This window comes from Silene latifolia, chromosome 8 (genome assembly GCF_048544455.1).
Source record: "Silene latifolia isolate original U9 population chromosome 8, ASM4854445v1, whole genome shotgun sequence".
Classification (NCBI taxonomy): Eukaryota; Viridiplantae; Streptophyta; class Magnoliopsida; order Caryophyllales; family Caryophyllaceae; genus Silene; species Silene latifolia.
In genome coordinates this window covers 22,594,554-22,609,004 of record NC_133533.1, presented here as the reverse complement: position 1 = coordinate 22,609,004, position 14,451 = coordinate 22,594,554, and the positions used below count along the sequence as shown (strand labels likewise).

The 14,451-nt window shown below is 41.9% G+C and overlaps 1 non-coding gene across 1 annotated transcript; it reads right to left on the bottom strand.

Moving 5' to 3' along the window:
• Positions 1–11,627: 11,627 nt before the first annotated feature.
• LOC141597951 (small nucleolar RNA R71) lies at positions 11,628–11,736 on the bottom strand. The gene has a single exon (XR_012523158.1). It is a non-coding gene; the product is annotated as a small nucleolar RNA R71 (small nucleolar RNA).
• Positions 11,737–14,451: the final 2,715 nt, after the last annotated feature.

The following is a 14,451-nucleotide window of genomic DNA, read 5'->3' as shown; positions in this document are numbered from 1 at the left end:
CTACCTAACTCTTTAGTAATTTGTTTATTTTCTCGTAGCTCCACAACCCTAATTCCATTAAGTCATATCAATATCTTATCATTCTTTCTTATTATTTATCCCCTCTCATCTTGCTTCTCTCTCACCCTTGTCACCATCAAGTCTACACACTAATGGTTACTCTTCAATTAGTCGTATCTCCCTTTCGTATCTTTAGAAAACCAAAAATTTACCTCATATCGATAATTTCCCAAGGAATCACATACTATGCTCACCTCTAGATATTCCAAATTCCCAAACTCGACCACTATCTACCCATCGCGGCATAACTCGATCTCACTATACACCATTCGTTTCCATCTTTCTATAGCGACCTTTTATCACATACATCCTTAGCCAACTCAATCCTAACCGTCTCTCTCCCTAAATCCTTACACATACCACTATGTCACTATTCATATTCCTCATCTTAATCTTTCATTCTCACGTTTCTTTACACTCACATCATCCTTGCCCATATATACTTACTTTTATATTACTCAACACACGAATATATCACTCACCATATCTCACAAAATATCCTTTTTACCTCGATTAGCTCATCATTCTTCCCTTTCCTTTTCCACTATTTCTCGCAACCACATTAACACATGTCTTCCTTATCCAGCACTTATCTCTCATAAGCCGGCATTCTCCCTATCATAACATTTGGTAACTTACGTTTCAAGACCGTCGCATATAAAAGAATACTTTAAGACCCAAAACATACATGTATACATACCTTTCGACTCAAAACAACCGTAAGAACATAACCACCGACTCAAAATGACCGCCCATCGAAGTACTCGATCGAGTACATAGCATACTAGGTCGAGTATAGGGTACTCGGTCGAGTAACTATATTACTCGGCCGAGTTTTCGACTCCAGAAGCGAACGCAATTGTCACATAGGATTACTCAGTAGAGTATTGGGAATACTCGGCCGAGTAGCCCTTACTCGGCCGAGTATTACTTTACTCGGTCGAGTACCAATGCATCTCTCAGCATCTCTCACCATCGTCCAGGTTTCGTAAAACAGTCATATCTCACTCGTTACTTGGTCATTCTGGGCATGCGACCTATCGTTAGAATCGTAAGAAGACAAACTATCACATCCAATTGGAATTACAGAAATATATTTTATAGAGCTCGACTTATGACAGTTTTAAGACAACCCTTCCAAAATCGGTTTGGATACAAATAAAATTTTCTTAACAAAACAACTTAAACATGCATAAAACAAACAATAACGACCCAATACTTCTAAAAACAAGTATATAGGTGAACGTTTATCATACCCACATGAAAATTAAACCCGACATTCATATGCATAGACGGAAGACCTTAATCACATGCTACTACCAACAACCAACATTAACATCATCATGATCATATACACATGTATCACTACCTTTTTTGAAAGACACATAATAAACACTTAACATGCCAACATATTTCATACCAAATCCGTTTTAACAAGTTTGACCATGTCTTACACATGTTTCCACACATCTCACTTCCTTTCACATGATTCAACCATTCAAGTTCCACATACCACACACGCATTAAATAGACTCACAACAAATTCCCCTGGTGACTGGCTTGAGATTGTGAGGGCCATAATGCGATTTCGGGACGTCTCCCAAGTTCTTGCGGTAGCTCCAAACAACTCTCTCCGGATTCATTTTATTTAGACTCCCTAAGTTCATTGGGTTCATTCGTTTTAGGTGCCGGAATCGTCGTCTCTGATACCACTTTGTAAGACCCCCTCATACCAAGTTACCTTACCATGATTACCCCAGCATGAAAGGCTATTACCATCTCGGTTGCCCGAGGTTAGTATATATCAAAAGCAACAGTCCAAACACATTTATTAATGTACGGTAATTATAAAAGTTACATAGTCTCCAAAAAATCCAATAAACGAATTATCCAAATGGAAACAACTACCAAAAGCAATAACTAAGACTCCTGGTGGTGACATCTAATCCAGCGTGGTGACTCTCCCATGACTGCCCCAAGCTCAATAATTGTATCACCTGTCACAATCTGTACACCATCCCCGAATGGATCACCGCAGGTTTTACAAAACAACAACGGGGTCAGTTACTGCATAACCAAAGTAAGACAACAAGTGCATCAAGTAACCAGCTGATCATCCTCCATCCCCAGTCTCCCGATCTCACACAGTAATCGACTACACAACGAAGTGTGTAGCCCTGCCAGATTACCCATCGTAACAGGTAATCCTCGTCGCTAATGGGTGACCGATGCCCATCCCCACCTAGTCCAGCTCATCAACGAGCGACTAACAATCCCTGTCCCTTAATGTGCACATCCCCTATTGTGATGGGTTCCGCAGAGGACGTACTAGGGTGTGAAGCCACTCCCGCAAGTGACTCCACCACAATCACATATACCACAGCATCACAGCTGTCCTAACACCACAACCGTCACAACACAACCACATCACCACCGTCATCACAACACCAACACTCTGATGATCAGCAGACAACAATTATACACCATACAACAAATATCTCAAATCAATTACACAAGAACTTAGTAGGGAAACCCTACCTTTTTTCGCAATTCGCTTACGCTGCAATCAACCATACAAATGCATAACAATTACCACATCGTCACCTACAACAACAATCATATAATTCTAATCACTAACTGCAAAACCCATTTCCCCCAATTCAATGAATAAAGACAAAACCTAGAATCAATCATCAACAACATAGGGATAAAGACTTACCGGCGAAAGAATGAAAGATTGAACGCAAGTACTACAACGATTGCACACACAGTGGAGGATTAGGGAGTGATTAGAGTAATCGTAAAATGATTAGGGTTGTAAATGACGTTTAGAAACTGACTTTCAATATTAAATAACCCTAAACACTCCCGCATCAAACCGTTAAAATATTACTTCGCTAGACCGGATACTCGGTCGAGTAAAGTGTATACTCGGCCGAGTATCCTCTACTCGGTCGAGTATTCACTAGACTCGGCTGAGTATTCCTCGGCAGAACCCAAACAGACTACACTCTTGACACTACTCGGCCGAGTAGGCTCTACTCGGTCGAGTACTTAGCTTATAAAAATCCGTAGTATTACACCTCGCATCTCTGTCAGATACTATGTCCTTAGGGACTCCATGTAACTTTAGCACATTCTTCCGATAAGCCATAGCTAATTGTGCCTTAGTCTATGTATCTTTCATTGGCACAAAATGAGCTGACTTGGTCAATCGATCCACTATTACCCATATCATGTTGTTACCCTGTTGACTCTTCGGCAAACCCACGAAAAAATCCATAGAAATAAATTCCCACTTCCACTCAGGTACCTCTAAAGACTGAATCTTACCTTGTGGTCGTCGCTGTTCCCCTTTAACTCTCTGGCATGTCAAACAACGGGCCACAAACTCAGCTATTTCTTTCTTCATCCCAGGCCACCAGAACGTGTTCTTTAAATCTTTGTACAGCTTGTCACCACCTGGATGTACCGAATACGGTGTACAATGTGCCTCTGTCATGATTGTCTTTTTCAACTCCTCATCATTAGGGACACACCATTTCCCATCAAACCTCAAACTACCGTCTGTATGAATAGAGAATCTAGACACCGTCCCTTTGTCTACTCCAGCTCTCCACTCTACCATCTTAGGATCCAACGCCTGTTTACCTCGAATATCATCATAAAGATCAGGCCGTACTGTCAAATCTTCCATGGCATCCCCTCTCTGCATCATATGTATCTCAAACTTCCCCACCTCATCTCTCAACCTCATCAAAGATAAAGCTGTAGACAAAGAATGTACAGTCTTCCTACTCAAAGCATCTGCAACAACATTGGCTTTCCCTTCCTGGTAGATAATATCCATGTTATAATCGCCAATCAGCTCCATCCACCTCCTCTATCTCATGTTCAACTCCTTTTGAGTGAAGATGTACTTGAGACTCTTGCGATCAGAAAATACCTTAAAGGTCGCCCCATAAAGGTAATGTCTCCAAATCTTGAGAGCAAACACCACTGCACCCAACTCTAGATCGTGTGTAGGATAATTATCCTCATAAGGCTTTAATTGCCTAGAAGCATAGGCAATCACTTTACCGTTCTGCATCAACACACATCCCAACCCATTCTTTGAGGCATCTGTATAAACCTCAAAGTTCTCAATCCCTTCAGGCAATGCTAAGATAGGAGCTGTGGTCAAACGCTCCTTTAATGTTTGGAACGCCATCTCACAACTCTCATCCCAACGAAACCTGTTCTCTTCCCTCATCAAAGTTGTCATAGGTCTAGAAATCTTGGAGAAATCCTTCACGAACCGTCTATAATATCCAGCTAAACCCAATAAACTCCTGATCTCAGCAACATTCTTTGGTGCTTCCCACTTGGTCACTGCCTCAATCTTTGCCGGATCCACAGCTACCCCATCCTTAGAGATAACATGCCCCAGAAAAGCAACTCTCTCTAACCAGAACTCACACTTAGACAACTTAGCATATAACTCATGTTCCCTCAAGGTCTGCAACATAATCCTCAGATACTCCTCATGCTCCTCCTTAGTCTTGGAATAGACTAAGATGTCATCGATAAACACCACCACAAACTTGTCCAAAAACTGTCTGAAGATTCTGTTCATCAAATCCATAAACACAGCCGGTGCATTATATAACCCAAAAGGCATCACCACATACTCATAATGGCCATACCTCGACGTGAAAGCTATTTTTGGTATGTCCACCTCTCTAATCTTCACCTGATGGTACCCCGACCTCAAATCAATCTTGGAAAAGACAGATGCACCACTCAACTGATCAAACAGGTCATCTATCCTTGGCAAAGGATACTTGTTCTTCACCGTCACTCGGTTCAGCTCCCTGTAATCTATACACAACCTCAAGCTTCCATATTTCTTCTTCACAAAAAGAACTGGTGCTCCCCACGGTGATACACTAGGTCTAATGTATCCCTTCTCTATCAGATCATCTAACTGTTTCCTGAACTCCTCCATCTCTTTAGGACCCATCTGGTACGGTGCCTTAGAGATTGGCCCCGTCCCCGGTTTCAACTCAACCGTGAAATCTATCTCCCTCCTCGGTGGCAACCCTGGAATCTCCTCTGGAAAAACATCTGCAAACTCATCTACCACTGGTATCTGATCAACTGTCAGACTCTCTATCCGGTCATCTCTCACATGGCACAAGATCAAAGGACATCCCTTCCTCAGATAGGACTTCTAGGTCACAACTGCAATCAACATAACTTTGGGTTTGACCACAAACCCACGATAAGACACACTAACGCCCTTAAGACCTCTTATAGACACTTTCTTTTGATGACAGTCTATCTTAGCTTTGTACTTTCCCAACCAATCCATCCCGACAATCATCTCAAAATCGTTTAAAGGAAACTTTAGAAAGTCTACAGGTAGCTCGACTTGCCCAACTATCATAGATACATCCCTAAACAACCTCCCACATGATACAGACTCCCTCGAAGGTATAACAACTTTCTCACTTACAGACTCATATACCCTCAAACCCAACCGTTTAACATGACTCGAAGATACAAACGACTAAGACGCCCCCGAATCAAACAAAACAAAGGTATGAATACCGTTAACAAGAAAGGTACCAGTGATAACATGTGCATCGTCCTCAGCTGCTTTCTTGGCCATCATAAACAACTTTCCACTGGTCTTCTGTCCACCTCCCTGGACAATACTAGCTTATGTGGTCGGCTTAGCACCCGACCCCTGATTGTTTTTGTTGTTCGTAGCTGGTTTCTGATAAGAATTACCGCCATTGCGGTTACCTCCACCCTGGTTGGTCTGACATCCCAGGTTGGACCATGACCCAGCCGGTCTATTGCTCGCATAATTCTGTGCCGGTCCCTGAGAATAGTTCCCCTGAGCCGGTCTCTGAAAAGCCCCCGGTACACTCGTGCACTCATGTCTCTTGTGGCCTACACCGCCACAGCCAAAGCAAGTCATTCCCCGACTACTACTACCTCTCCCACGGCCACGCCAAAAGGAAGCCCCAGCACTGAATCCTGAACCAGAAGAAAACGCTCTAGCCTGACTGTGGTTGCCTTTCTTGTAGTTAGATTGGCCACCACCTTCACTCTCAGCCTTTCTTTTCTTACTACCTCTCTCCCGGGCCATCTCCACCAACCTCTCAGCTCTCCCAGCCCTCTCATAAGTTTCCTTAACATCAGTAAGGACTCCCACGGGTAACTTGTCAATAATCCTGGGGGTCAACCCCCTCTCAAATCTCAGCGCTAGGTTCTCCTCACTCAAACCCATGTCCTCAGCATATCTAGACTTCTTATTAAACTTCTTCTAGTACTCAGCTACGGTCATATCAAATGTCATCCTAAACCCATTGAACTCCTCCCTCAGCTTACTCCTCACATGCTCAGGTACGAACTCTCTCCTCATAGCCCTCCGGAACTCTTCCCAACTTCGCATACATCTCCCTAGCACTCACCTTCACCTTATCCCACCACTCACCAGCCGCTTCCCTCAAGTAGAACACAACTTATTCTACTTTCATCTCATCAGGACAATGTAACAGATCCAGAATGTTCTCCTTCTCACGATGCCAATTGTCAAGAAGAATTGGCTCCCCGGTTCCCTTATACTCTCTTGGGTTAAACCTCGCTATGTAAAGACTGATCTTAGAATGATCAACGTCCTTATCCTTTCCCACTCTCTTAAGGGCCTCCGTAAGAGCATCTTGATGCTCCAACATCTTCACTATATCATCGATATTCATGCTCTCAGCTCTCGCATACAAAGCGGTTTTCTTTGGTGGCATCTTGAAACTATATAAGAAAAGGTAGATATAAACATACGTACTATAACCCAAAACACGAAAACAACCTGCCCAGAACCCACTCGATCGAGTGCCTCAACCTACTCGATCGAGTAGAGGCTACTCGATCGAGTGCCCAACATACTCGATCGAGTGCCCCGACTTCAGACCCAAAACAGACCTTCTGATCTCTAACATACTCGACCGAGTAGCATAGCCACTCGATCGAGTGACCCCCTACTTGATCGAGTGCCCCTATGTACTCGATCGAGTACCCAAAAACACGATCGAGTGTCCCCTACTCGATCGAGTCATGCTGACTCATACATACTACCCGCATGTTATTTCTCATAACCCAACATACTATGCAACTTAATAATCTAAACATTATAATATAACTACGCATGTAATTCTACACAATTCCTCATACACTCAACCAAATAAACTACTTCATGTTATCAAATGCCACATAATAAATAACCATCATGCTTCTTTATTCAAACCAACATATATACACACCCCACCAAATTTTCAATCATAATTTCAATCCTCTACTCCCAACATCCAACAATTCACAACATATATCGTTACGTTCACATACAAGCTAAAAGACACCACATACGACCTTGACATATATCCCCCCCATGTGACCAGTTTAAAATTGTAGGGCGAGGTTGCGACTTTAGGACGTCTCCCATGCCTTTGCATTAGCTCCTACAACCTTTACCCCGTGTTCATTTTAATTAGCTCCCTATATTCATTAGATTCATTAGTTACAGGTTTCAGGATCGTCGCTCAGATACCATTTTGTAACACCCCCATACTCCAAGTGCCTTACCGGGACCACTCAGGTATAAAGATGTTACCATCTCGGTTCCCCGAGGCAATGATGATCATAAGACAATAACGAAACGACATTTAAATAGTACAAGTTTAGTGAAAGAATTCAATCCAAAACCAAATGCCCAAAATACGGGTTACATGTTCTCAAAACAACTGTCTCTTCAACTAAATAAAATGTCTGACAAACTACTCAAGCTACAACGGAAGACTCTATCATCTGAAGGTGACACATGCCAGCTAGCCCATGTATCTCGACTCATACCTGCTCAACAACTGCTCACCATCCCCGAATGGATCACCACAGTTTTTAAAACAATTAAACGGGGTCAGTACTAATCACACAATTTATATAACTCAATGATACAACAAATAAAACAGCTCAATCGTCACAGATATACTTCGAACTCCATCACTAAATCCACAATACTGACTACACACTAAAGTGTGTAGCCCTGCCAGAGTACCCATCGCAACAGGTTACTGCTCGCTGCCAATAGGGAACCGCAGCCGTTCCCACCTAAGCCCCGCTCATCTCCATCGAGCGATAAACCCAAATCCATTAATGTGCACATCCCTTCCGTGGCAGGTTCCACAGAAGGCGAATAATGGTCATGAAGCCACTCCCGCAAGTGACTCCACTCAGCCAGGGATGCACCCCGAAGAACACAGACAGATACAATCAACCACAACTACTATCAACAATCAAAACCAACAACCGTCACAATACTCGTATAATAATATTCAACAATGAAAAAACACAACCAACACATCATGTGACTAATACTGAGTAGGGAAACCCGACCTGGAATGCAATACAGTCAGACGGTCTCAACAACTGTTATCAAAAAGCCTCCTCTACGAATCCTCCTCCTAACATAACATCACATATATCACTAACCACACAAAACTAACACAAATCCCCAATTCCCAAAATTAGGGTTTAACGAGACTTAATTAAATAGAACAAATTCGGTACGTAGATCTTACCCTCGACGCAAGGATCATAAAGATGTAAAGAAAGATGAATTCCGACCTTCCAAGCTCCGAGATTTGTCAATAATACGATGAATGCGAAGTACGTAGGTGGAAATCTCTTTTTCAAAGTAATTAGGTTTGTAAAAACGTATTATGAAAGTGACAGAAGTGTTTATATATTAATTCGCATTATTAACAAAACCCGACAAAACATTACCTGTAAACTGCGCTACTCGAACGAGTAACTGACGTACTCGATCGAGTGTCGCCTACTCGATCGAGTACCAAGGCTACTCGATCGAGTACCCTACAGGTCAGAAACTATTTTAATTTGCAAAACACCCTTACTCGACAGAGTAAGGGCCACTCGATAGAGTACCCAGAGACTCATAAAACCGTAGTATTACATTAAGGGTGATAATACGAGTAATATCCGATTAATACGTAAACTAAACGAATTAGGTCAAGGCAAGAACGGAAGTTCAGAGACAGAACTCAACTTGGAATAGCTGCAGCAATGCTGCGTCTCTTGGAAGAGGCGCAGTGATCACTGCGCCTGTTCCTAAGGTGACTTCTGGCTGTGAAGCCGGAACTGCGAGTTGTTATTATTAGTTGGTGATTTTAATGATTGATTATGGATATTCGACTCAGGTGAAAGTAATTTAACAGGTTATTTACATATGAACTTGGTCATAAAAGCGGTAGAAACGAATTAAAACGAATAAATGGATTAAAACTAATTACGAATTTATTAGGATTGAATGATTACAAATTAAATAAGTGATACGTGCATTTTATATAGTCTTTTTAGCCTATTTTTGCACGTATTTCTATGAACTTTTGCACTGTTTTGTATTGCATTACGCCGCGGAATGGCTACTTTGGTTCGTTTTGTCGGTTTTGTAGGAATGGACCTGAAAGTAGTGGAGTACCCTTTTCGTCGTGTTTTGCATGCATTTTGAGGAGACGAGGATTTCAGAGCGAGACATTGCATTGGGATGCGTGAAGGAATGGTCAACGAAGCCGTCGGCAACGAGTTGAAGCTGATTTTGGAGGAAGAACACTCGATCGAATGCTTTTCTTGGTCGATCGAGTGGTTTTGTATGCTGAGGAGGTCGATCGAGTAGTTTACTTTGCTCGATCGAAGTGCTGATTTGAGGCTTTCCTCGATCGAGTAACATTTTTACTTGATCAAGAGGTTTATTACCTGAAGTCCTCAATCGAGAGTTTCTAAACTGCTCGATCGAGAGGATTGGAATTTTCACGGGCTTTAATTAACCCGTGTTGCCTAATTAGTTTATGGACTTTGTTTTTTTTCTATTTAAGCATCGTGTGATTAGGTCATTAACACATCTTTTACGCCACTCTTACTCTTAATCACTCTCAGCTTTCTCTCTTAATCTTTCCCTTAAACTTTTCTACTGTAACTTTGCTCTTGGGTTATTTTGCTTGGATCTCGTTCGTTCTTTACGCCGGAATTCTAGCGATTGTAATCTCTTTCTCCTCTTAATCTTAATTTCATCATTTATTGCTTTAATATCTTGCTTCTCTTGTCATTAATTTCTGCCCTAGTTTTATTTATGCAATTTTATTATTGTTTCATCATGTTTATTATTAGTTCATTCATCATTTTTAACATTTACAACATTAATAGCATGAGTAGCTAAATTCATTCATGTTGGGATTAGGGGATCTATGGTAGAATTGTGATGATGTAGCGAATAGGCTAGATGATTTATTTGTGAGAATCTGCACCAATGGCAATTTAATTATAATACCGACTTAGTTAAGTGCACACTTCTAAGTTACCCTTTATTCTAGTTAAATTTATTCCTAGATCGGAAGATTGGACTAAATAGACCTGCTATGAACAATAGACTACCCTAACGAGGACGGAAGTTATGTTAGTGGAAATCTAGGATAGAAAGTGAACCGGAAGGACCTTTTCAGTATCCGTCTCACAGTAAATTATCTTGGCTATTTGCAGTTGAGTCATTAGACTACCGTAGTGAACCGAAATCATGACATGTTCTCTCTTTATTGATCATCTTATTCACATTTTCTGTCTTTTACTGCTCTTACTTTACTACTCTTTCCTTTAAGCTTTATTAGTTTAGAAAACCAATTTTAAACCCCCCATTTTGTGACCAAATAGACGGACCTTAAATAGATATCTTGCCTCCCTATGGAGAGCGACCCGACTTCCCTAGCTATATTAGTTAGTTCCAGTTGGTTATTTTTGGTAGGTATATGACTAGCCTGTCAAATTTTGGCTCCGTGGCCGGGGAGGCAATAGCCTATCTATTTTTGTTTCGTATATTTTTATCCGTCTCAGGGATTTTTTTATTCATTGAGACAGTTCTCATTTATCTCTTTCAGTGTTGTGTATGCCCAGGTCAAACAAGTCGGAGTTAGTTTCAGCTGATTCTGAGCCAGAGATACTCTTTAGGCATAGAGTCCGTCTGCAAAGAGAGCGTCGAAAGGAAGACTTGAGTACTTTCGAACCCGAGCTACAACATTTTCTATTTGCAGAAGATCAATCTTTAGTAGAAGATAATCTCATTTCTGCTAACCAACCAGTAAAGATGCCGAACATTGCAAGTCATTCGGAGCCTAAAGCATCCTCTATTCCCTAGGGTTTCAACCTCCAGACTGAGGATGGTAATACTTTTGATATCAGACCGTCTTATATAAATCTGGTGGAGAGGAACTTGTATAGGGGTGTGGTAGGTGAAGACCCAAGGAAGCATATGGAGGTCTTTACTGATTACTGTTCTACTATTCGCGCTACGAAGGGAGTAACTCAAGACAAGATTAAGGAGGTGCTCTTTCCTTTCTCTTTGACTGACTCAGCCCGTGAGTGGCTGACTGATTTGGACCGAACAGCTGCTGAGATTACAAATTGGGAGACTCTCGTGCTTCCTTTCTATAAAAGATATTTCCCTCCACAGCGAACTAATCCGCTGAGGGGAAAGATTACAAGTTTTAAGCAGGCACCTGAAGAGACATTTTATGAAGCTTGGTGTCGGTTCAAGAAATTGGTGAGGTCTCTTCCTCATCACGGGTTTGATCAATGGTTTTTGTGAAACCAATTTTATAATGGGTTGTACGATGACCATAGAGCTATTCTGGACGCCTCATCCAATGGAAGATATAAGAAAAACATTGATGATGATAAGGGATGGGGCATTATTGAAGAGATGGCGACCCATTATGCTGAATATGGGAACCCACGGGACGATATTCGAACAGTTCATTCGGTTGATAAGGAAGTTGTGGCTCAGCTGGAAGCCATGAATGCTCGTTTTGATAGATTGGAGCTGCAATCTGCTGGGGAGCCCCAAACGGTTCATCTGTTGACTAGACAGGAAGCTGTCATTTGTGAGAGATATGGAGGAGATGACGGTCATACCGCTATTGACTGTCTGACTGAGAAAGAACATGTCCTTGGTTTTCAACAATACAAGCAAGGAGGGGGTTCTTATTATAACAATCAAGGGGCTATCCATCCCAATTTGAGGTGGACAAGTCAAAATGTCCTCAATCTCACTCCTCCACCGTAGCAGCAGCAACGATATATCCCTCCTCATAAGGGTCAACAAGGCTTTCAAAAGCCTCCTTCCTTTCCTCCTCTGAATCAAGGTGCATCATCTTCAGGTGGGGTAAGTGAGCTATCTGAGTTAAAGACAATGTTGCAGTCGTTGACAATACAATGGCAGTTAAGTGACCAACAGAAAGAAGCATCCATCAAGTCACTTGAAACTCAAGTTGCTCAGTTAGCCGCGAACCAGTCCACAAGGAAGCAAGGTCATTTGCCGTCTCAAGCTGATAAGAATACACATGAGACGGTGAATTTAATTAATTTGAGAAGCGGTCATTCATATGAAGGACCAAAATTACCTGTTGACAGGAGTATTTTAGACCCGAGGAAGGAAGTGAATGACGATGAACAGTCATTTGTTGCAAAAAAAAAGACTTAACCACGAAGAAGATACTCGATCGACTGGTTTCAGGGGGTCGATCGAGTAAAACTGATGAAGAAAGGACTCGATCGAGTGGAAATTTTACTCGATTGAGGGAACTGGATAATGAACAGCTCGATCGAGAAGTCCAAACCACTCGATCGAGTGATATTGCTGAGGAATCTGTTCGATCGAGTGGTATTTTTGCTCGATCGAATATTGCTGATATTGAAGACCTCGATCGAGAGCCTGCTAGTGCTCGATCGAGTGATATCTCACCAGGAAGCACTCGATCGAGAGGGAAAAAGTCTCGATCGAGTGATAAGGAGCTTGATCCAGCTGATACGTTGGAAGAGAGAAACAAAGGGCTTGAGATACCTATTACCGTGCCCTTCCCGGGGCGATTATAGAACACGAAAGCCAATCAACTGTTCGTTAAATTAGCCGAGCTCCTGAAAAGCTTACAAGTCACTCTTCCATTCGCCGAGTTGCTGACACAAGTACCCTCTTATTTAAAGTTTATGAAACAAATTTTATCACGTAAGAGGCATATTAATGATCATGAGACGGTAGCTTTGACCGAGATAGGGACTGCCCTAGTTCAAAATAAGTTACCTCCTAAACAGTCAGACCCGGGTAGTTTCTCGATTCCATGTCACATAGGTACCATTTGAATGATAACGCGATATGCGATCTTGGTGCTACCGTGAGCGTCTTACCTCTCTCTCTTGCTTAGAGACTTGGTTTGACTAAATTTAATTGCACGAACATGACCGTACAGATGGCCGACTATAGTATATCACGGCCGTTAGGAGTAATAGAGGACATACCTGTTAAAATCAGGAGATTCTTTGTTCCCGTTGACTTAGTGTTTGATATACCCGAGGACACTCACACCCCTATTATTTTAGGGACGCCATTTTTATTTACTGCTCGCGCAGTGATAGATGTCGGGGGCAAGACACTCACATTTCAGGTAGGAGACGAGGAATTGATTTTTCATCAGTCTAAGTCTCTAAGGGCTCCCATGCAAGCTCAGCCCTGCAATACCCTTTCCTCTATTGACCCTCATATTGACACTCCAGATGAAAATTTGGAACTTTGTGCTGCTATTGTGACCCCTCCGCCTTAGATTGAGAGCAAAAAGGAGGAGAATTCGTCTGTTTTCCTTGCTGCAGGTACAGATGAACATGAAGCAGGAGTTGTCAAAGGTCATCGTGCAATTAAAGTCAATCAAATTGGGGATGACAACGTCAAAGCTGGTAAGAAAGAAAAAAGGACGAGAAAAGTTCGTGCGTACGTGGACGTCAACTATTCCCCTCCTACTGGTTCAAATTCAAGCACGTGGAGAATTAAGAGGACAGTCAAAGATGCTGAAGGGACGTCCTCCAGTCAGAAGCCTTCCGTGGGGCTACTGAATTGTCTTGAGAAATGATTAGGGAATGCCCCGTGTAACAATTTGTAAAAACAAATTTTAAATTTCCGTTGAACTTCTTTATTGCGTTTATTAGGACTATTAGAATTTAGACATTTTTAGCGTAGTTAGAAAGACTATAGACTGTTATTTTTGTGATTTGGTATATCGGGATATCTTTGCGAGTGTTTCTATACAGGTTTGGGGAGATATTACGCAATTTTTATGAGCTATAAGAGGAAAAGCACTCGATCGAGTACTTTTTGTACTCGATAGAGGGGAATTTGCAGGAAAAGCTTCGATCGAGAGGTTTGAAAGTGTTCGATCGAAATAGCAAAAAGCACAAGTTCTCGATCGAGTAGATTTTTACTCGACCGAGTAAATTGACGACAGGATCTCTCGATCG